The 23,836-nt window shown below is 46.4% G+C and overlaps 1 protein-coding gene and 1 non-coding gene across 4 annotated transcripts in view; one reads left to right on the top strand and one right to left on the bottom strand.

Annotated features, from left to right (window-relative positions):
• USP47 (ubiquitin specific peptidase 47) overlaps positions 1 to 23,836 on the top strand; it is a 2,970,466-nt gene that overhangs the window by 2,289 nt on the left and 2,944,341 nt on the right. The window lies entirely within an intron of this gene.
• Positions 178 to 341, bottom strand: LOC138505306 (U1 spliceosomal RNA). Its single transcript, XR_011280118.1, has one exon. It is a non-coding gene; the product is annotated as a U1 spliceosomal RNA (small nuclear RNA).

Here is a 23,836-nt window from a genome sequence, read left to right as displayed (position 1 = left end):
TACACATTACTTCTGTGGTAATGAAAGAAGCATAATTCAATTAAACAGATAAAATGTGGAAAAGCGATCACCCAAACGTGTACCTAATTGAATAAATGCTATGTGAGCACAATCTTAAAGTATGCAACCTAACAGGCCTAGTGCACACTTTACCTTTTATTTCTTTCACAAATCAATCAGGGGAAAGTGCAAAAGCAGTCCCCCACTACCAGAAATAAGGCAGTTGAGTATCCCGCATTTGGGGACATAGCAGGGGTCAGCAAATCTGATGTGCAATGGGTGAGCCTCACCCTTGGAGATCTGCCTTTGTGATCACAGATTCTCCGCTGACAGGTAAGTATGAGTTGCAAGCAAGAGGGCAGGGGTTGGGGTCAGTTCTGGAAGCCCCGCAAAGCTAGGGTGAGAAGGCAGGGTCTGCAGAGCTGCCTGTCCCGCGTGAGGGAAGCTCCGGCAGAAGAGCACGTTGTAGCACAGTTCCTTTCTCCCATCAGGCCCTGCTCGGCCCCAGATTTGTATAAATTCGGACCTCGCCACCAGCCAGCAGGCCCAGTCAGATAGCGGGATGGCTCAAGCAGGCCTGTGGCAGTCTGCCCACTGGCCTGTCTGCTCCACACGGGCCCATGGCACTCCTGAGCAGACGGGTCACCCCGCTTAATAAGAGCATCTCAGGCGAGGTGCCCCCCAGCTGGACACGGCAACGCCCGATCGGTGCTCGGACGGGGCCGGCAGCTGGCAGCCAGCCCTCCACCCGCAGGAGCTGGCTGGGTCTTCTTAAGGTTGGAGGGCTGGGAGTCACGATTCTGGACGAAGACTTGTCATATGTCCTGGGGCAAACCCAGAAGGTGTCCTTAAATTCGCGCTATAAACTGATATATTTCAACTTCTACACCAGGTGTACCGCACCCCGGGCAGACTCCGCAGTCCACGTCCAACCATACCAGCAACATGCAAATGATGCAGCGCACCTGCAGCAGACTGTTTACATCTGGCTTGGGAGTGCCTGTTTACATCTGGCTTGGGAGTGCCCAACAATAAAGTATCTGCTGGAGGGAAGCACTGGAGCGAACCTCCACAATAGTGGGCGAACATATGGAGCATAGCCCCAAGGTAGCAATGCTAGGTTACACCAGAGACTTGCCAATCTCAGGAGGAGGTTAACGAGCCTGCTGCTGGTACTAGCAAGATGGAGGGTTGCCATGACCTGAGGAGGGGTGGCCCCCACCTCACAGCAATGGCTACAAGACATAGCATACTGTCAAGACACTGAATCAAACTTTATCAAGACTCTGCCCCTTCACGCGAGGCCCGCGGACATATGGGGGACCCTACATCAACTATCAAATGTCCGCACCGGACTGAGACTGTCCAAGCGGTTTACATCAATGCTTAATGTCTTGTCAATCTTTCCACTTCCTGGGCAGGTGCCCTATGCTGATTCTTTTGCACAATCGTACGAATGTTGTACATCCTCCTATTTTACCATCGGGGGAGGGGTTGGGGACGGGAAACATGTGGTGCACTGTTGGAACATGTTTTGTTATACTTGAAAATTAACCAAATAAAGTTTATTTATTTTATTTTTTTTAAAAGGGAAGAGGGAGAAAGGAGTTAATGAGGACTGAGAGAAACCATAAGCAAGACGTGTGGACTACTTGTTGCAAGGTCAATCGGGTGCACTGGACATTGAAAGATGTTTTCACTGGCTATCGGAAGGTGGAGACGGGAGACTCGGCCTGGCCAAAGCCGAACGCAGAACTGCAGGTGATGGCGGATGCAAGGGAGCAGGCCGTGTTGAAGTGACAGGACAGGTGCTACCTAGCTACCGCTTATCAGCAATTTGCACCGCAGTGGCGAGAGACCCAGAGGAGTGTGGCAGGCTCCAAGAAAAAGCTGTGAGGGGCCCAGCAGCTGAGGAAAAGCTGTGCATGACACGGTTGGAATGAAAAGCAGCCACTTTACCAGCGAGTGAATACGAAACCGTGGGGGGGAAGAGCTGAAAGTGGGTCTGGCAGGCAGAGAATGCCATGCCTGCATTCCAGCCTCGCTGCAGAGACGTGCAGGAGGTCAGAAATGCCATGAGACAGCAGTGTGTTGCCCCAGAGATGGCGGGAACCCCGGGGCGTACCAACAAGCACACAGACAATTGAACGTGTATTTTGAAGATCAATCAAGTAACTTAGACTGAATTTGTACAATTCCTCATGCCTGAAATATCAATATGGGAATGCGATTACAAACAGATGAATGTTGTGAAGGCGCTGAAGGACCAGATTTGCGCAAGTCTCCATAGATGAGGTTCATATGGGGAAATGTTGGAGCAAGCATTGCCCTAAGCAAATAAGTATTGGTGAAGTTAAGAAGCAGGACTTGGACAAGTCTTCATATGAGAGAGGTCCATGTGGGGAAGTTTGGGACAAGTTAAATCCGGAGTTAATGAAGTATAGACAGTACAGGGTACAACTCTACTATACTAGGAAATAAAGAAAAAAATTGAAGACCTGATTAATTGGATACATCAGGCAGTTGGCCTTTTGGGGGAAAGATACCTGGCAGGAGAGTATACCAGGAGATCTGAGGAAACTATTGAAGAATTCCCGATAAGGGAGAATGCCAGGAAGTCCTTGTTAAAGCAGTTGTTTAAGAGAGACACTTTGCCATCTTTGAAGCAGTTGTATAAGGAGACACTTGTGCCAACCTTGAGAAACTGTTGATTGCAAGAGACATTCTGGCCCTCATTAAGGAAACGTTATTTGGGGTAAGACATTTTTGCCATCCTTCCTGAAATAATCCAGGGGAAGAGAACTACCCTTTGGATCCAAGGATTTCTCTTTTGGAGGAACTATGTGGTGTGGTGGATTTATTTATTTATTTCACTTTTCAACATTTTGGTTAAACATAAGTTGGAGACACTTTTTCCTTACTCTTAAGATGTTCATTTTAAGTGCGGGGGTCAGATATGTTTTGGAGACGAGGACAGTTTATATAATTTTGCCGATCAGAGACACTGTTTTTTAGTTCCCTAGGCAGGGACACTTTCTTCAGGATAGGGGCAGAGAGTCCTTTATCCAACCCTTTCCTTTTAATAAAGAAGTCTGATGGTAAAAACTCTACCACTTTTTGTCCGGCTCTCATTTCTGACCCCTTACAGATGCTACATATGAGAAGGGAGCGCATGCTGCGTCAATCATTCACGGGCTCGCTCTCACGAATGGCGGATTTGGGAATGACTTCTGTGGGATTTTTGGACATTGAGCCCTTTGATGGGGAATTTGGCACAATCTGGGATGGTTTAGCGCAATGGCTGGCAGTTCAAATATAAGGTGCGACCAGCAAAAAGTGTCCCTTGGAGTATAGTCCCACTTGGGGTTGGACTATGCATATATTTCTGGAACACCACATGGCACACTGGTAGTTCTGGTTAACTGGCATTGTGCTACGAAAACTGTATATTTTGTGCCTCCCTGATCTTAACGACCTATGCCGGGGCGAGGAGGGAGTTAAGACAACTACAATGAGGTGGTGCAGGAGCACTGAGGCGTGGCCTTCTTCTGCGGAGACCGTCCTTCTGTGGCTACCAGAACCTCCCCAGTGACTGCGCCAGGTTAAGCGGCAAGGACCGGTGGGGGAGAGACTGCTGCGCCGATAATAGTCGCGGCCTTGTAGCTCTGGCACCTCTGCTTTGGGAGGGAAAACGGTTAACAGACAGAAGCAGCGGATCTCCGAGCTGCCATTTCTGCCACAGTAACCTGTGTGCTGACGGGGTTTACGCTACTACACGCACTAACTACTATATGCTGACTTTGAGGCACAACCACAACCATTGCCATCGGACTAGTGATTCTTTCTGACCTGCACAATGACGCGCAGTATTGCTTAATCGCAACCAAGAGTTTTGCGTACGTCTTTTAGACGAGGAACTTTCATGAACAACCCAGAGTCTTGATGTGTTTGACCAAGCATCCTGTGATTAACTAGACCATCCAGTGTTTTGGGAGTCTGCTTAGAGGAGAGTGGCAGGTCAAGACAGCCATACAGTGTTTTGTAACAATCCTGTACCATTCTATCGCGAAGACCTCAGACCTTCGTTTTCCCTGATGAATTTCTACACAATCAACTTAATAATGAAGAAACATGTCGGTTTTTTGATTCGCCCTTTCATTAATGTTTTGTTTGTCAATTAATTTGACCCATTAAGTTTTCTAATTTTTGAGAAACTTCATTTCTAGCAGTATGTTTAATACTGACTAGACTTAGTGAATGGTGCTTTATTTATTTATTTATTTTTAACCCAATTAATTTGTGGTTTATGTTTATGCACATTTTGCATTTTTGTGATCACCATTGTATTTTAGGTATGTATGAGTGCAGTATGGATGGAGTATTTGGTGATATGAGTGGGTCTGGTTTTGTTGTACACTGTTAGTGGTGAATTGTGTTCAACTGAATTATTAGCAGCTTTTTTCTCTATCTCTTCTGAATTGTTTTTTATTGTTTCCTATTTTTGATACATTATGAGATTTTACAACTCTCATGGTATATTTTAATGAATTAATAAATATATATTTTTTCTAATGTACTATGGATGTGAATTGAATTCTTTCACCTCCAGCCAAGTGATGTGTTCGCTTGGTTATGCTTATAATACACTTTGTAGTCTTGCTTTTCACCTAAACAAGAATCATATCCCGGCCTCTTAGTTGCTCTATATACAAGTGTTCTTTCCAGGCACGGTCGTGGATATATTTTGCTTAGAGTCCCCATTCGTATGTTTTGCGTATTTCGTGCCTCCCTGCCAGATGGTGTCCTGGTTAGTTAGACGCTCTGTACTGTACTTGGCGTGCTAATGGTCGCTTTCTGGCTCTGGGTCCCTCTGATGGATTCCTGCTGTCGAGAACACTGTTTAGTTATGGTTATACAATGTTTGCTAGACTCTAGTATACAGCTGGGAGGCAAGCAATGGCAGCTGCAGGAACTTGTTGGTGCATATTGGTGGGAATGAGATGGGGACTGCACTTTAACTTTCCTCAAGGGTTGGCTGACTCAAAGTTAAGGCCCCACATGGACGGGACAGAGTTTATGGTTGATATATTGTAAGGTGTGGGACGGCTAAATGTGTGCCCTGGAATATACGTGGCTTGAATGGTTTTACTTCAAGATGCAGGGTCTGGGATTACTTGGAGATCTGGGATTGATATAACATTTATCCAGAAGAGACACCTCCTCTTGGTTAGCCATTGTGCTTTGATTAAGAAGTGGGGGGCAGGGATATGGATCCTCTTACTCTGCCTACGCTAAGTGGGTGGGGGGTGCTAATTTGGATAGTATACTGAAGACAAGTCCCTGGACACTTGCACCAGAGAGATTACAACCCGCTAGGGAAGAAAGGCCCAAGTCGATCTTGTAAGGATAACCAGTTTTAATCTCGCACGCAGATGAGAGCAACAGCAAAGAACTCTGCTGCTAAGAACATTCTGCCGAAAAGTAGTACAAGCAGACTCTTGTAAAGGAAAACATTGTCGTAGATGACGCAATACATACAGTAGAAACCTATGCAGCTGGTTGGTGTGCACCTATCATGATCCGCCTGCTCCATAATAGATGCCAGGTCATTGGTTCCAGCCCAGTCTGTACGTCTTCCATCACGTGGATGCTGCAGTGATCACTTTCTCACGTCGAAGAACAAATTAACTACACTCCTAACATAATGCTGCTTGATCACTAAACCGTGCACCTAGCAGGCCTCATGACGGGCACAAGGGAGGTTTCTGGGGCACTCTAACCTACACACACTTTACACACTCCCTTCCACGCCATCCGACTCCAAGGTCTCCACCCTCGTTTTGAACTATAATGTATCCCTCCCAGCAACACGCAATATGAATTGTATGATAGTTGCTCAACGATGTGCAATGTCTGTTCTCTTTGAACATTTCAGGACTAGTTCCTTTGGGGTTGGTGGTCAGCGGGCACCTGGTGCCATGGAATTCAGGGATCTTAAGGTTTAGTCCATATTATATGGACTGTCAACTCGTGGTCACCTCGGGATGGGCCGGGTCACGCTTTGGCCAGTGTGAGAAAACATGCACACCTGGCGCTGGTCTGTGATCACGGCCTTCTAGGGCAGATTCCTCTTGAGTAAAACACATTGTTGCAACACTGTTAGAACAATGAATAAGCGTTGTCGATTGAGCTTAAGCATGGCTGGAGATTGCCCTCGTCTCGCAATTTAGATCTAGTGCATACAATGCTGCATTCTACCTATGATTACTAATATCTGCACAAAAATAGCACTGTTGCACCACACTGTGGTTGTTTATATTTGATTATATTGAAGTGGGGTCCTCTGTATTGGGAGATGGTCCTTTCACTGTGCCCCCTGGCACATCATAGTGTTTTAAATGCATCTCGCCTCACTCCAAGCGTGGGATGGGGCTGCCCTCTTCTCTATGCCCCTCCCTTTTGTTACTGCTTCCAAGTATGGCTCTGTTCCCTTTATCGATACCCACACCCCGAATACTGACCGCAAACTCTCCCCTGCACGTCCATATTCCTTAGGTGAGCAAGTCATATAGATGCACCCCCGAACCCCATACCAGGTGCATCCAAACCTCTCTGTCATGGGGTGGAGAAATGATAGTGTGGTATAGATGGTCAACTTCACCTCTATACAGGATAGGGAGCATTTTATACTTGGGGCCACTTTGTGGGATATCCGTCTGTACTTCAATATCTTTTGTCTCTCGCGGTGCAGCAGGAATCGCAAATGTTTTGCATAACCCTCCTCCCATTGCTCTTAACATGTCCAACACATCGTTTTTGCATCGTCAAGTCTCAATGTACGGAACTCCACCTTGATCACGTTGAACCCGTTCTCTGTATCGTTCGCGAGCTGGACCAGCTCCCATCTCACGATTTGCAACCATTTGCTGCGGCCTGCACTCCTCGCAAAAGTAAAGATGAGAAAAGGGATTCTGCTGAGCTGAAGAGCCTGTATATTCTTCCGGTATTTCAGCAAGCAATGCGGAAGTGTCTTTGGATATGCAATTCAATCTTTACGTCCTCTTTAGTTGTTGGAACTGTCCTTTTCCTGGCAGGATCTGGAACTCTTGTGTGGGCAACAGGCCCTTATCTTAATTTTCGAATGTGGGGAGACAAGTTGGCCCCTCGACAGGCAGTGCGCCCCTCAGGTGTTCTGAGATTAATAATAGCACTGAGTGCAATGTGGCCAGCAAACAGCCCCTCTATGATGGTGGTAGGTGCAAGTAAGCTTTTTGGCCACAGACCCAGTAGTAATCCATCATTGCCGCTTTTCCCTTCTTCATGACTGTTATCAGGAGAGTCTTGGTGCAACGTACGTTGGAGCCGACAAAGACTGCACCCTTGCTACAGAAACAGTCTATATTCTTCTTCTTCCTTCAGAACTCGCACCAGCTTTTCCATTTCTGCAATCGACGTCAGCTTTGTGATTTGCTCTGTCCATGTTTGTGCACAGAAATTGGCCACCTGTGCTATCCTTTCCTTGCTGTATCTTCCCATTCCTTCTGCCAGGCAAGGTAGTGTGGTGTCCTGCCAGTTGTTATGGACATGTTTACGCCCTTTCACCATCAGATAGTGAAAGGGCGTAAACTCCACACACTTGATGTTTTTTTAATCTCTGCTGCACTATACAATATCTGGACCCACCATTTGCAGTTGCACACTGTGCCTGGAACATTCCTTTTATTCTGCTTAGCGCAAGAAGAACTAGGTATTGCTCCCCTATAATTGGAACTGCTTGTGGTACTAACACCTTGAGATCGCCTGACGTGTGTGAAATGAGTGAACACACAACAGCTTCCTTTCACATTGTTTCTTCCCACACCACTCATGTGGGAATAGCATGAGTTGGTTAACTCGAGATGACGGATATCCTCCATCACATCCAAACCCAACCCTTGATACGTATCCTACTTTCTTCATACTTCTCTTTTCATTCTATACACGCTCTCAGGGATGCCGGCTTTAACAATGCTATCGAAAATTACATCATATTGTTTGAAATTATTAGACCATCTCCTACATTTTCACTGTTTCCCCCATTGTAGTGTTGTACTGCCCTTCACTTTCACCGTAAGGGGAGTGCAACACGCCACCTCGTAGGGCCCGTGGAACCAAGCATTCCACCTACGCACAAAATTACAAACTTATATGAAATCACCAGGCAGCAGCGGTTTTGTGGTCATGTGCTTGGGATCTGTTGCCGTCATGGTTGCTACATACAGTGTTTGTTGTCTCAATCCTGGGAGGTGCAATCTGTCCGGAGATGCATTTAATTGCCCTAGTTAGTGTGCTAAAATAATCTTTGAACTCCTCGCCTAACACTGCTGCTGCCCTATGTGCGCCTGAAGCTCTTTTTACAGGCGATATGGGGGTGTGAAAATGCCAACCAGTGACCACTTTGTGAGGTGACAAATGGTGGTCTTTGCTGGGCGGTGTGCTTGGGCTGAGGAGGGCCAGGGGCAAACAGTGCACCTAGTTATTCAACGTGATATACAGTTTGGGTAGTTTACTTTTGATAAGTCCATTGATCCTTTCCACAACGCCGTTGGCATGTGGGTTGTAAATTGAACACATCCGGTGCTTGATGCCAAGTAGTGCTGTGACATGCTGAAACAATGCATTGAAAAATGTGTGCCATTGTACTTCAAACCTCGCACACACCTCATCGAGTGGAAACCTCGCGTACCAAAAATCTAGCAGCCCACTTGGCATCCGGGTGAGCATACTGCCCTGCTTCCACCAACCTTTTAGAAAGGGCAAACCATTACTATGAGATCCCTGGTGCCAGTGCAACACTTGCCCATGTCGGCGTAATCTATGTGTAGTTAATGGAACAGCGCAGTAGGACGTGGCAAGGTGCTCCATAACGTCCGTCGTGTCATCCTTGTACTGAAACCTTTACATGTTGTGCAATGTACGACCATTTCTGTGATACGCTCCTGAATATTTGGTATAAACCAATCTTCCTGTATAGCTGCTGCTATGTGCTGCTTTGAACTGTTGGATGAGTAATGCAACCTTTCAAAAGCTACTGTTAAGAGATCCCAGGGCATTAATATCTTTCCAGAGCTCTTGTCTCATAATAGTTAAATGTTAAAGGTATTTGTAACGCGCACCATCACTAACGGAGTTGGTCCCCAGGCGCTCTGGCGGATCTGCAAATGAGAAGGTGGGATGGGTTAGTAGGTGAAGCAGGAGTAGGATAATGAGGAGTGGTGTTCTGTTGGCAGCTTCAACTCGGTATACACCGGGTACTGAGCTTCGGTGTGAGTATTGGATCGATGTCAGTCCTCGTGTGCTGTTGATGTTGCTTATGTGTTGTTGCGGTGTTGTGAAGTGCATGTGGGTTGTTGTGCGAGAGATGGTTGTGTGAGATTTTGAATGAGATAAGTCTGCAGAAAATAGTTCTGTTGAAGATTGCTTTCAACCTCTCCGTAACCACAACGCTGTCTCCCTTTCATGTGCCCTTCCTTGTAACTCGATAATCTGGGAGTAGGGCAATGCTGTGTAAGGTGCTGGATGTTCGCTTGCTGGTGGAGCAGTCACAACATACTCATCAGGCGTTTTTGTTTGGCGTGTAAGCCGCCTATTTGGCTGTCGCGTCAGTGGCTGCATTCCCCCTTGATATTTCATATGTCCCGTTGGTATGGGTGGCGCACTTGTCCACCACAACAGATGCCTGGGATAATGAATGCTTCTATTAGCATTGCTAGCAGCGCTGCATGCTGCACTGGAGATCCACCCCCCCTCCAGCCGGATAGACCGCCATGCACAGTTGTTGTGACATATGCCGAGTCTGAGTATATTGTGACATGGCACCCTTTAGACTCTTTCAATGCTTTGATGAGCGCTAGGAGTTCTGCCACCTGTGCAGAATAGTGCATGGGCAATCTTTTCAAGACCACTGTCTCATGCTCCACTTCCTCAAGTTGTACCACCCACCGCTGCCCCTGTATATATCTTTACCCATCCTCCTGATCAATTATGGATGACCCGTTGACGAAGAGATCCTCACTCTCCGTCAATGCGCAATACTTTGCTTTGGGGATATCATTATCATCCTCCTCCCCCTCCTATGTGGCACAGCCGGGCATTGTTAGATCTTCGACAGTGGGCATAACTGTTAAAAAGTTAGCCGGATTCACTGTTTTACATCTAACCACATGAATGTGAGGCTTTGAAATAATCTCGTACACCGAAGATCTCTGATTAGTCAGGGTGGACTTTGATCTTTCTAGCATGGCAAATAGAGAATGTTCCACATACAACATAACTGAGCACCCCATAACAATTGTAGAACTTTTCTCTATTGCAAAAGCAGCAGTTGCTAAAGCTTGTTCGCACGCAAACTGCCCCGGCCTCACTGAATCTAGCGTGCTATTATAATAGACCAATGGCTTCTGGCCCATAGTGCTTTTTTGTATTGAAAAAAATGGTTGAGTACCCTCTTTTATTTATCTTTTTATTTTATTTTTTGTTTTTGTTGGGGGGGCTGAATCTGACTCTGGAGGGTTGTATCAGTTCAACAAAAGACATGAGTCAAGGCTATCTCTCCCTTCAACGCACAGGTAGTGCGAACAACCAACAGAGGGCTAAAATGTATTTACTTAGCCATGCATGAGCAAACTAACAAGTTAAAGTAATGTTAAAATGTATTCTGAATAAAGTATCACATTAAAAAATAAACATATGACTTGAGTTGTCATTCACAACATGCGAACATTGCATCATAAAAGAGTGAGGTTAGTAACAAAAGTGTGAATTTATGTACTGCAAACAATAACCGCACATTACATCTGTCAATACTATTGCGTGTTTCCAGTTCAAGGGTCAAGCAGAAAACATTTTCTGGTTAGCACAGTTTGAAACAAAAGCCTCTGAACTTTCCTCCGGACACTGGTGCTACGGGCAGTGGGAAGTTGTTATCAAACACGTTTGGTGATAGATGATTATTTGAATCTAGGTAAAAACAAATAAATTGTGTCAGAATGGTGTATCTGGTGTATGTAAGATCAATGAAGAAGGGGCTCTAGTATCTGAGGTTGTCACCTACCTACTATTTCTTCTGTGTCTTGAGCTGAGAAATAAAACAGACTATCGTCTGTGCAGTTGCGCGTTTCAAAAATGTTCTGGTGGTTGCTGCAGAGTAATGAAATAAGGGCTTATTGAACCTCATTAGTCATGAGAATCGACTATTAGTATCCGTTTTAGACCGGGCAAGCTTTAAGTATTCAGTTACCTGGTAGAGTGCTTCGGACAGGCGCAGGACTTACTGTAAAGTCAATAAATATCCAGGATCAGCAGAGCTGGGTCAGCTAGGTGCTGTAAGTGGTTCAGAAACGTAGAAGTGTAAATAGGGCGTCTTAAGGACACTGCTTGGGGTGACACCACCTCGTATTTTTAAGCTGCTGCTTTTATTGTCTATACTAAGACTACATAGATGTACGAATTTGGGCTCCTGGCGAGGAACCTATTCTGCCCACGAGGGCTACTTGGAGAGAAGGATACAATTGAATAGGTCTAAGGGAAGATCACCTTCGCACTCTCCTTCACACCCTGTGTTCAAAAACAATTGAATACAGAAACTCACTTTGTGGTCCCCTATTAGGAAATCTTTTCAATTTTATAAAAGGTACAATAAAATGCATTGGTTGACAACTTAGATTTTTTTGCCAAATTATTTCCTAAAACGCACATGCAGAACGTAATCACAAGAGCATAAACAGAAATAAAGTCAAATGCTTGTGTATCAAATCAAGGGGTGAATCTCTTACTGTCATGGTCTAATAGACAGCAATAGGGTAGGTGTAACTGAACATATTCTAAACAAGACAAAAAAACACAATGTTCTTTCTGATAAGTGATGCTGCACTGTGAATAAAAAGGTGCGTCTACACCAGGGTGTTTCTGCCGTCTGCGCAGGCTAGATGAGCCTCGTGTCTACCACGGCATTCATCAGGACGAAGTCTGTATGAGGGAAATCGTGGAGTGCTGTAAACCGGGAAAGGAAAACTGTTTAGGAGAGAGCTTGAGTGAGGATAATATAGATTCAACTAAATTGTTTGCTGTACCATGTGTGAAATAGGGGGGGGAAATAAACAGCTTACCTATGTGGAGGAAATTCCACCAGGCACTAGTATAGCCTCAGGTAAATAATCCTGACGAAGTTCCTAAGGTAAAATAAGAGGTGACAAAATATAGTCTCCCCAAGAGCATCAATGGAATATAGCACGTACGAAAATGAATAAACATATGTTGTTCCTGTGATTGTAATTGGAGAGCTTACCTCTCATTAGGGACTGGGATCTGCGATATCTTCATGAAGTTCACAGTCCTAAAAGAGGTCAAAGTATGAGTAACCTGACACACACTAGTGACTCGTGTAAGAATGGTAGCGGCATTCAATGCATACCTTGTAGTTTCTTTCGCTCGCGGGCCGCTTCGTGCATACCGTGTTCTGCAGGGCTCTGTGCGGAATGCTGAGTCACTCCGTGGCAGGGAAAACAGGAAGCTTAGCGTAACTAATGCTGTTGCTAGGGTGCCAAAGTGAAAAATAAACAATTTGGGTAGATACAATGGACCTTTGCATAATTGTGGTCTAGTCTGGTAACATGTTGGTAGTGGTTGCCATGGTAACCAAATTCGAGATCACGGAATGTGCTGGAACTCTGAGTGCATAAGAAAATCGGAGTCATGATTGCTGATGTAGCTGCGATTGGCTCATTTTAGTCATCAACTGTTTATGCTCTTGTCATCACGTTCTGTATGTGTGTTTTAGGAAAAAATTTGGCGAAAAATCTAAGTTGTCAACCAATGCATTTTATTGTACCTTTTATATAAAATTCGGAAGATTCCCTAATAGGGGACCACAAACTGAGTTTCTGTATTCAATTGTTTTTGAACACAGGGTGTGAAGGAGAGTGCAAAGGTGATCTTCCCTTAGACCTATTCAATTGTATCCTTGTCTCTATACTAAGATCACAGACACATTTATGGAGGCCGCATGGTTGTGCGCCGTATAGTAAAACTTGCTAGATGGCACATGAATTGCGCTAAAACATGATTGGAGTGACCAGTGGGGAGTACTCCACTGGTACTACAGCATATTTGTTGCCATATAGAGCAAAGGCAACCTACCAATGTGGCGTGAATGTAGCACGAGTGAGCTATGTGATCTTGTTTAGGTGCATCGCAAAACGGTTCAATGTGACTGCTATATGTCGGATAGTGGTGGGGCAGCAATGTGGTGTTCAATGAAGGCTGCATATTTAAATAAGGGGCATGCATATTGCAGCGTCTGCAAGGTTGCGAGGTAACCTACTCATGCAGCGTGAATATGGCATGAGTGAACTAGGCGATCGGGGGCCGGATTACTTGCGCAACTGCGCTACAAGGCTGCACAGTGCCAGGTAGTGATCGCGCAGCCGCTTGATGATGAAAGAAGGCAGCATATTCCGAATAAATGCTTGGCAGAGCAGACTTGCTGTACGTCTGTTCTGTTGAATAGGTCCGGTATGCGTCTTGGCTGGTGATCCGGATTTGTGCACCCAGCTTTATTAACAGCAAAGCCGCTGGGTAGTTGAAGGATTAGTGTTGCTAGGCCAGGGAACTGTATAAAGTAGTGTTTCAATAGAAAAAGAAGTGTGAAACCTGTGGTTAGCTAAAATGTCCATGCCCCTACCTCACTGAATCCAGCATGCTACTGTAATAGGCCAATGGCTTATGGCCCGTAGTGCTTTTTTGTGTCAACACTGCAGTTATGAACTGGCCATCTGAATGTGAGAACAAGTCAAATTCCTGCTTATCGTCTGGGGTGGCCAGTACGGGTGCCTAACTAATGACTTCTTTTAAATCGTCAAACTGTTTGATCATGTCTTCCGTCCAATGTAACTTATTGTCCTTTGTTTTTTGTGCTTCCGTAAGGCTTGCAAAAGTGGACTTGTGTATGCCACATACTCTAAGATCCATGACCCACAGTAGTTGCACAGGCCCAGAAACTTCAGCATTTCTTTAACTGAGGCGGGATCAGGGGGTGGCGCATACTGACACTGCCCTATGTGGTAGTATCCTTTTATCATTTGCTGATATGAACTGTCCCAGATAGAGAACCTCTTGTTGGCAGTATTGCAACTTGGCCTTGTCAACCTTGTACCCCTTGTAGGCCAGCAATTGTAAGAGTGCAATAGAATCTCTTTGGCAGTGCTGTTCACTGTACCTGCACACAAACAGATGTCTACGTACTGAATAATCGTGCTGGCCACCTGAATATTCCCTAAATCAGCGTGCAGTATTCTGTTAACAATGCTCTGGCTCTCGCAGTACCCCAGACGTAACCTAGTATGTTCGAACCGGATCTGGCCCTGTGTAAATGCTGTGAGATACCTAGACTCAAGATGGAGTGGAATCGAGAAGAATGCATTTTTCAAGTCCACTACAGTGAAGTATGTGGCTTCTTTGGGGATGCTGCATAAAATTGTCGCAGGATTCGGACGACTGGAAATTCTCTTCTGTACCACATCATTGAGGGGGGCGCAAGTCCTGGATCATTCTCCAATTTCCCCCTGTTGATTTCTTGACAGGGTAAATCGCTGTGTTACACGGAAACGTTGATGGCACAATGATCCCCTGGTCCAGTAAGGCCTGTATTGTCTTTCTAATACCCTCCTCTGATAATGGATATTGTTTTACCCTGGGCAACACCACACCTGGCTAGAGTGTTATATGCACAGGGGTCACATCTTTCTTGCGCCCCACATCATGCAGATTTGTAGTCCACAACTGTGACGGCACGTGTTGCAAGTCTTCGTCAAGAAATAGAGGTGGGGTTAGTACTGCCATCATGGGCACTGCACCCTTTGATACTGTATCATTAGGTCACAGGATACAAATCTCTAATATTATCTCCCCATCTTTTCTTTATCATTGTTCTCGAACAAATCGTCATCCGTCACTTCTTTTAGCTGTACTTTTGAATATATACAGAGCAGTGTGCGCCACTTACCTGTCTGTCAATTCCTAACATGACAACCCTCTTATTGGAGACCAACAATCCCTGTAAATCCAGCGATAAGTTTGTTCCTGCCACCACCGCTGGTTACACAGCTGGATGAAAAAATGAAATCTGTGGGCACTTGCCAACACGGTTTAGCAATCTGAGGCACCGCCTCCACAAGCACAGTAATACCATAAATGAACATGTCAGGCTCCACAGGAGTCCCGCGGACTATCACCTCCCTTGCCATTGTGTGTATTCTCAACATCGCTCTTATAGCGCACATCCCAGGCATGGAGCAAACTTTACTGCGATCTGTAAATGATATTGTCATGTTTAATTTTCTGAGAACAACTGCCCAGTAAATTAACAGGGGAACTTTCGGAATATAGTAAGGGTGCACCCTACTCCACCCTCCCCCTTACATCCAGATCCTCAGTGTTTGGAACCTTGGAAATGGCCCCAGAGAATCCCTATGCGTCAAGACATTTTCATGATGAGGGATAATGTCCCTCCATGATGCATGATTTAGTTGCACCAGAGTCCACCAGAAGTATGAAATGTTTGTTTCCCATCTCCGCCCCCAGCAAAGGTTTCTGTTCAGGGTGGATGGTCCTAGATGAGATCGGACACGCGAGTGCTCTCTGTGGGTTCTCCTAATCGGGATAGATATATATATATATATATGTATGTGTGTGTTCCAAGGAACGAGAAGGGGTTATCCCCCCTCCCCCCCCCCCCATCACTGCTTTTCCTCCAAAGGGAGCGGTAACCCCACTCGGTACCCTACTCACCGGACCAGTGTCGTCCTGCTGCTGTGGCAGATGCTGCACTTGCATATCAACTGCTTAAAGACTGCTGATTATATGTTTGGTGTTGCCCCTGTGGATCCCCTTGGTTCTGGTATCCTTGACCCTGTTGTAGATACCCTAGTCCTAGTGGCCCTTGGGGTCCTTGGTCCTGCTGCTGTGACCCGTAATTATACCCCATGGCAGACCTGCTCCTGCTTTCCCTTCAAAATGGGTTTATAGTGATAATTTCGACAACAAAAATGTCGAAAAAAAAATGTTGACTTTTTTTTCAATGCATTTTTTTTTAAATTGGGGGGGGTTCCCCCCAACACCCCTTTTTTAAATTTTGTTTTTTAATTTTTCCCTTTTTTTTAACTCCCGAACCCCTAAAATAAATATATAATTAAAAAAACGAAAGTCGACATTTTTGTCTGTCGACATTTTTTTTTCGAAATTATGACTGCCCACCTTCAAAATGCCCCCACCTTAAACAATTCCAACATTGTGATGGTCCAAACCACCCCCCCCCGCCCTTGCTCCTCAGAACCCTCCTCTTCCTTGCTGCAGTCCTTTTTGTTGCCACTGTGAGTCAGGATACTGTTGCCCCCCGCCCCATTGTCCTTGTCCGCCTTCAGCCCAGAGTGCAGCAATAGTGGCGCTCACGAACTATTGGGTGCTCTGTCCCCTCCACCTGTACTGGCGTAAAACACAGGTGCCTGAAAAACGGCCATTGCCAATTTCTTTTCTACCAATTTCGCTTCCTCTGCCTGACACCTTTTGGGCTGTTTCCCTTTCCTGCTCCTTGATTCTTTTACAATGGTGCTCTATTATACTCTGTAGCTCTGGCCACCCTTTTGCTTCATTCCCCACAATCTTATCTAGCGCCATCTGCACTTCTTTGACAAGCCCCGTTTCACAATAAAATAGAAAAATGGCATTGAATGATCTCACCATCCATCCGTTTCAGCTCTCCACTCTCCACATCTCTTGCAATTTAAGAATACATTTAGCTGAGTCCTCATAGTCACCCATAGTACACTGCATCAGGTACTGCAAATCGGGGGGTGTCTGGTAAATCCCTTCGTAGTACGTACCATATCTGTGCTCTAATTTCATTAAATGATGCTCCAACGTGTGCATAGTCCCCCAGGGTTATTCCCGGATATCCAGCCCTAACCCACACGTCCTCCGCCTGGTCCCCAATTATAGCAACCATCCAACGCTTGATGTCCCCTAGTTCCACGGGCACCTATGCTGTTTTCTTTTCAAACTCATATATCCACTTGCTCGCCCCTGCTGTGAGCGAGCCTTAATCAAATTGTTTTTATCCATTTGGGGCCAGGGTACATACTGTGTACTCCCTGCCCCCGTATGTATGAGGGACATATGCATTTTCGCCCCACCTCCCCCTCTCTTCATTACTCCTCTCCTCTTTATCAACGCCGGCCGGCCCCATTCCTCAACCTGCCCCCACCCCCCTCATGAACCTTCTACTTGAGGGATTGAGTGGGGATTCTCAACTGCCTCTTCACCCCTTTCTTCTCCTTCACCCTGACCCTTATCAAACATATCATTGTCGTCCTCCCTCACATTGGTTCCCAACGCTGTATTCTCCAGTCCAAGAATCGTCCACGCCCTCCTTCTCAACACATGCATGTCTTCCTTCAGTATCCATCCTAAGCAGTACCTCCCCTGACCTCCTTTCTCCCGACCCGTCTCTCGGCAACCTTACATGCCTCACTGCTCTTGGGGATGTCTGTATCATTTTCAATTCTGTTAATAATCCTGCCAATTTATCTCAGAACACCCTTGACCGGAAACCCTTGGATGCTGATACTTCAGGCCAGTGTATGTATGGAGGTGGGGGAGCGGTAGCCTTTGGTGTTACTGGTGCTGAAGGTCTCCCTACGGCAGTGGGTATATAGATTGGATTTGAGTACACGTCTGCGGGACACGCTGCCAAGGAATATAGTTCGCTGCATTCCGCTGGTGCCCCACCATCGCCTTTTCTGCTTCCGCTACCATCTATCTTTCTGTATCTGTACCCCCGCTCCATCCCCTTGGTCTTCTGCATCTTCAAACATGCGCCAGAGGTCTAAGACTTTTTTTTTCCTCTGCTGTAGCTGCTTTCCCTTATACTTGGCTACTGAAAATTTAGACATGTGTTCCAACACGCTCTGATTGTGGGACCCCTGCTCTGGCCACCTATAGGGGACCCCGCCCCACCCCCCTGTCTCCACGATCCCACGATCCAATGCTTATGGTATTTCTCCACCTTGTCACGATACAGTGGCAGGGCCTTGTACATATACACTATTGGTGTCCCCCCTCCCCCCCCGCATGCTGGTGACGTCTAGCTCTTCCAAACCCTGTAAAGTCCCCCTATCGCACATGCTGCTGCTTACGTGTGACAAAAAAGAAAATCAACCCCCACCCTTTTCTGTCCATCTTCCTTGTGCGCAAACACCACTCCACAAAGCCATCCAATGCCACACCACACTGCGACTCACACAATTACCGCCCCTCCTAAGGCCTGTTCTTCATCCAATAGAACATGAATACAATAAGATAAAATAACTACTACTTGTTCCAGGACTAGTTCTTACATGAGACCATTACTTTTATTTCTGTATTCCTCCTTTTAACCCTTTAAGTGCCATGGGTATTTCCCCCCCCCCCCAGTGCCAGGGCCTTTTTTGGTGATTTTGGTATGTGGCCATTCAATGCCTTGTAACTTTTTTTGTTACATGAGATCTCTGCCAATTTGGCTCCTTTTTTCCCACATGTAGGCGGTCGTAACGCCACCCAGGAATCCTAGGTTGCTTTAAGGGCGAAAATGTGGGTTTTTTCCAAAAAATGCTAATAAAATGATGTACAAAGAAGCCTGTGGTTTTTTTCTCCTTGTAAGAGCTAGGAACAAATGGTTTGCTGTGCTGAATTCCCCAATTTCCTGGCTTTCAACAACAGGTTGAGTGGAAACGAAAAAAAATACGTTTGATGTGGTTATCAAATGTTTTCTGAGAGGTAGGCGATTTTGGCCATTTTTGCCAATTGGGCATGCATGGACGGAATGGAAGAAAAGGGTAGGAAAGCCGAATTGGAGGATAGAAAGGCATATATTTCTGAAAAGTAGACAAAATTCCAAGTTTAGTTAGGGGTGATTTGCGTAGGTCAGGCAACAACTATGTAGGGGAAAATGCCATAGATTGAGGGGAAAAGGGTGAAAATGACCGAATAAAAGGTATGTGTTGGCCATGGTTGGCTTGGTACGGCAATGGCTTCTATGAATTTTGAGAAAAGCTATACTCCGCTACATTTTCCCCGACTCTTGCAGTTAGGAAAGCAACCATTTTTTGTAGGGTTTTACAAAACAAGCAATACCACAAGCCAAACACTGAGCCATGGTACACAGGAGTCAGAGGCTCACGGCCTGAACAGACGCACTTAGCATGTGTAAATCGGGCAAAATCAATGTGGTGAGGAACGTCAAGCATACATTTTTTGAAAGCACAGGCAGACCTTTTCAAGGGTAGGTGACTTGTGCAGGTTACAAAAGTGTATGGCGCTTAAAGCAGCGACTAAATATAGGTCCCATTTGGGAAACGAAAGGGTTGTGTGACAAAGGGCACCAGAAAATGGGTCAAAACATTATAAAAACCACATATGCACAACAAATGTTATACCTTCCTGCGTTCCCACAGGTGTCCCGATGAAAACAGTACCTCACATGTGTGGGTGCACCTACCTGGGCGCCAAGGGGAAAGCCTAAAATGCAGGTAACCCCAAGTCTGTTTTGACACCTGAATTTCACACTTTCTCCAGACAAGCACAACCTACAGATATGGGCCTCAGGTGTCCAAGCCACCAAGGAAAACAGGGAACCCCCATGCATTTCCGAAACGAGGACACCCGTGGGAATCCGCAGAGGTATGATTTGCGCAAATCGGCCCAGAATTTATTACCCAGAAGTCCCGGCAAAGTCTGAAATGTGCCGAAAATACCCACATTTTTCACTTTGTCGGGGGTTCCGGGTAAAACATTCTGGTCCGCTTCGCGCAAGTTGGACCTCTGTGGATTCCTACTAGTGCCCTCTTTTCAGAAATGCATGGGGTTCCCAGTTTTCCTTGGTGGCTTGCACACCCTATGCCCAAATCTGTAGGTTCTCTCCCCAAACCCTTTTGTGGTTATCAGTGGGTTAGCCTTTTCCCTTTTCGGCTAGATTGGTGAATCCACACATGTGAGGTACTGTTTTCGTTGGGACACCTGTGGGAACGCAGGAAGGTATGACATCTGTTGTTGGCAGCGTGCTTCGGTGGTTGAGCAGAGTGAAATGTCTGAAAATTGTGTTTTGTTTTGTTTTTTCCCCAAATTTGGAATTTGCCGGGGGCTCTGGGTAGTCGATTCTGGGCTGATTCGCGCAAGTCGGACCTCAATGGATCCTAGGTCGTGTCTGTGACAAGAGTAACCCCTTTATCAGCCAGTTTCTGCGCCACTTCTCCCCAAAAACACCTAATGATCGGGCACGACCAGAACATATGTGTCATGTCGGCGTTCTCCAGGTTACATTTAGGACACACTTGTATTCCAGCGTTTCGGAACTTGGATATCCTCAAGGTTGTCATGTATGCCCTATGCGTTACATACAGCTGTATTTGTTTTAATCTGGCATTCCTAGACACTTTTTTGTGGTAGCCCAGGGCACGCTCCCACTCCCCATCCTCCATCGGGGCCCCCGCTTCCTCCTCCCAGTCCAGTCTCCGATGTGTCAAATCTTTCCCCGCCTTAGCCATCACCATCTCATACAGTCTCGAGATCTCATGACCTCCTTCGGATATCTTGTATAATGCTCCCAAAACTGCATCTGGTTCTTCTATCAAAACTGTCTCTGGCCAGGTGTTCTTAATCATCCGTACCAACCTAATGTACGTGACATATTGGCCCGTGTGTAGCCCCGCCTCTTTGCTGAGTTCTATGAATTCCTTAATGGATCCCTCTTGCCAAACATCGCCTAGCGTTGCCAGCCCCACCGATTCCCAGTAGGTCCTAGCAATCACCCTCAACTGATTATCCCCTCCTGCCAAAGCAACCAGTGGTACCTGCGGGAGGCACGGGCATGGGACTTCCATCAAACGACAAGCCCTACGCCAAACTTTCCATCCAAGCCTCAACATCGCAGGACGCCCCTTCATTTCGGTATCAGACAGCCAAATCATTTCTTTCAAATGAAACGGGGCGCAGTCCTGTCCAAGCACCCTGTGCTCAGGGGTCACTTCATCAGAAAGCCACTTAGCTACATATTGTAACTGTCCCGCCAAATAATAAACCTCAAAATGAGGCAGTCTGATACCTCCTTTTTCATAAAAGTTCTGCAATTTCCAAAGCGCCACTCTGTTTCGGGTACCGTGCCACAGGAAATCCCTACACATGTTCAATTTACTAAAAAACTTCTTGGGTATTATGTATGGGATATTACTAAAGTAATGCAGGAGTCTGGGCAGAACCACCATCTTAAGCATAGCTCCCCGCCCCATCATCGCCAAGGGCAATCTTGCCCAGAACTGCATGCTGTTCCTAATTTTCTCGACGGCTACTTCCGTATTATGTCTGTGTTCTTCTTCCACCGTGTGATATACATCGACGCCCAAGTAACGAAAAGAGCTAGTTGCCCATGGTACCTGTAGCACCGGTAGTCTATCTACAGGGGTCCCCTTATAGCTACCCAGCGGGAATATGACGGATTTTTGGGGGTTCACCGATATGCCCGACAACTCTGCATACCTTTCCATCACCTCAAGTATGTATAAGAGATTTTCTTCTGGGTATTGCAAGTACAGCAACAAATCATCTGCGTACAAGGATATCAAGTGTCGTTCCCCTCCTACCTCAATGCCTATCGCATCATTCTGTGCCCTAAGGCATATCGCCAGAGGTTCCAGGGCTAAGATGTAAAGCATCGGAGACCAGGGGCACCCTTGTCTGGTGCCTCTACCAAGTTGCCATCTCGCGGATATCACCGCTCCAGTACGGACCCTGGCAAGCGGCTCACTGTACAACATTTTAGCCCATCTGATATAGCCTGGCCCCATACCATACCCTTACAAAGCAGCCAATAGCCACGACCACTTGACCAAATCAAAAGCTTTAACTGCGTCTAGAGACACTATCGACATCTCACCCTCATTCTTACTACCCCATTCGACCACCCGATGGAGTCGCCTATGGTTGTGTGTTATGTTCCTGTTCGGGACATAACCCATTTGATCAGGATGTATGAGTCTACCAATCACTTTCTGCAGTCGATTTGCTAGGACAGCCGTGAGAATCTTGCTGTCCTGATTTAGCATTGACAAAGGCCTATAGGAACCACATCTATGCTCTGGCTTATTGGGCTTGGGCAGCGGTATTATCAGGCAACCGTCCTTCATTAAGCATGTCCAGCATTGGGGGGAGGATTTCTGCTCTATATACTTTATAGAATTCGCTGGGGAACCCATCTGCTCCCGGGGTCTTACAGGTAGGCAACTGCTTCACAACCTCCTCTAACTCCTCCAACGTGATTGGCTCATCTAACTCCTCCATCTCCTCTTCACTTATCTTGGGCAGCCCTATGTCTTCTAATGTCTCGATTATCCTGCGTTGGTCACCCATCTCATCTCCGTACAGCACTCTGTAATATTCCACAAATTCTTTGTTAACCCCCTCTTGCGTGGCTACTTCCGCCCCGTCCCCCCTAATAATGGTCCTAATCGGAGGCCTAGGGGTCTCGCTTTTGTATAGCCCGGCCAAAAGGCAGCCTGTCTTATCTCCCCCCGCGTGCTGCCTCTCCATATTTCCTATAATTGAGATTGCAGAGTCTTTCCCAGTGCCCTGCACATTGTTGCTGTAGTTGGAGTACCAGCTCCGTGTCTACGTCACCGCTCTTCAATGCTGTTTCTAGCTCGGTTTCCGTCCTCTGCAGGTCAGCCAAGACCCCACCCTGTAACCCTCTTGACTTAGCAATGGCCGCCCCCCGCATCACCACCTTAAACGCTTCCCATAATGTGCCAGCGGAATCAACACTCCCAGTATTCTCCTCAAAGAAGTTAGTAATCTCTTCCCTTATCTTCTCTAAATACTGGATCTTTAAGCGCCTCCGCTCGGAGGCGCCATGTAGGGATCTTCGCCCTCAGGGGGCAATATTGCCATCCGAGGATCAGGGGCGAGTGATCCGAGAGGACCCTAGCCCTATATTCGATTTGGGTAATCTCAGACATCACATCTGCTGTAGCAAAGACGTAATCGAGTCTAGTGTGCAGTTGATGCGGGGCTGAATAGTGCGAGTATTGCCTTTCTGTGGGATGTTTCATCCTCCACGCATCTGTAAAGCCAAAATCGGTTAGCAGTGTCTGCAACGCTCTCGCCGCTGGGCCAGGCTTACCCACCTTGCCGTCTGATCTGTCCACCACAGGATCCAACACACAATTAAAGTCCCCACCCCAGATCACCGCGCTCCCTATACACGTACTAAGATTGGTACACAGGGCTCTGAAATATGCTGCTGTGTTTTGGTTGGGGGCATACATGTTTACTATGCATACCTCCCTGCTCTCCACCCTCGCAATATCGCCATCCTTCCATCAGTTTCAACTAGCTCTTGTATCGATTTATACGGGACATGCGGTGCCACCCAAATTAGCGTATGCAGAGTATGGCGAGCCCACTGCAGTCCCTCTCCACTTTCTCTTAACCAAGTCCAACTTCTCTCGCGTCAAGTATGTCTCCTGTAGTAGTGCGATATCTATCTTCTGCCTTTTCAGATACATCATGATCTTGTTTCTTTTCAGATAACTGTTAAGGCCCCTGACGTTCCACGTTATTATCCTGAGGTCCCCCATAGGTCGTTAATAAGCACCCTCTCAATCCTCCGCCGATTCTGCCCCCTCTTGCTCCTTAAGTACAACATGCTGATTCCTTCAAATAGGCTCAAAACAAAACTTAAACTCCCCAAATCCACACACACTCAACTTCCCATCCC

The sequence above is a fragment of the Ambystoma mexicanum genome, chromosome 11, assembly GCF_040938575.1.
Source record: "Ambystoma mexicanum isolate Mex_15411 chromosome 11, UKY_AmexF1_1, whole genome shotgun sequence".
Taxonomy (NCBI): domain Eukaryota; kingdom Metazoa; phylum Chordata; class Amphibia; order Caudata; family Ambystomatidae; genus Ambystoma; species Ambystoma mexicanum.
This window is presented reverse-complemented; position numbering and strand designations above follow the sequence as displayed.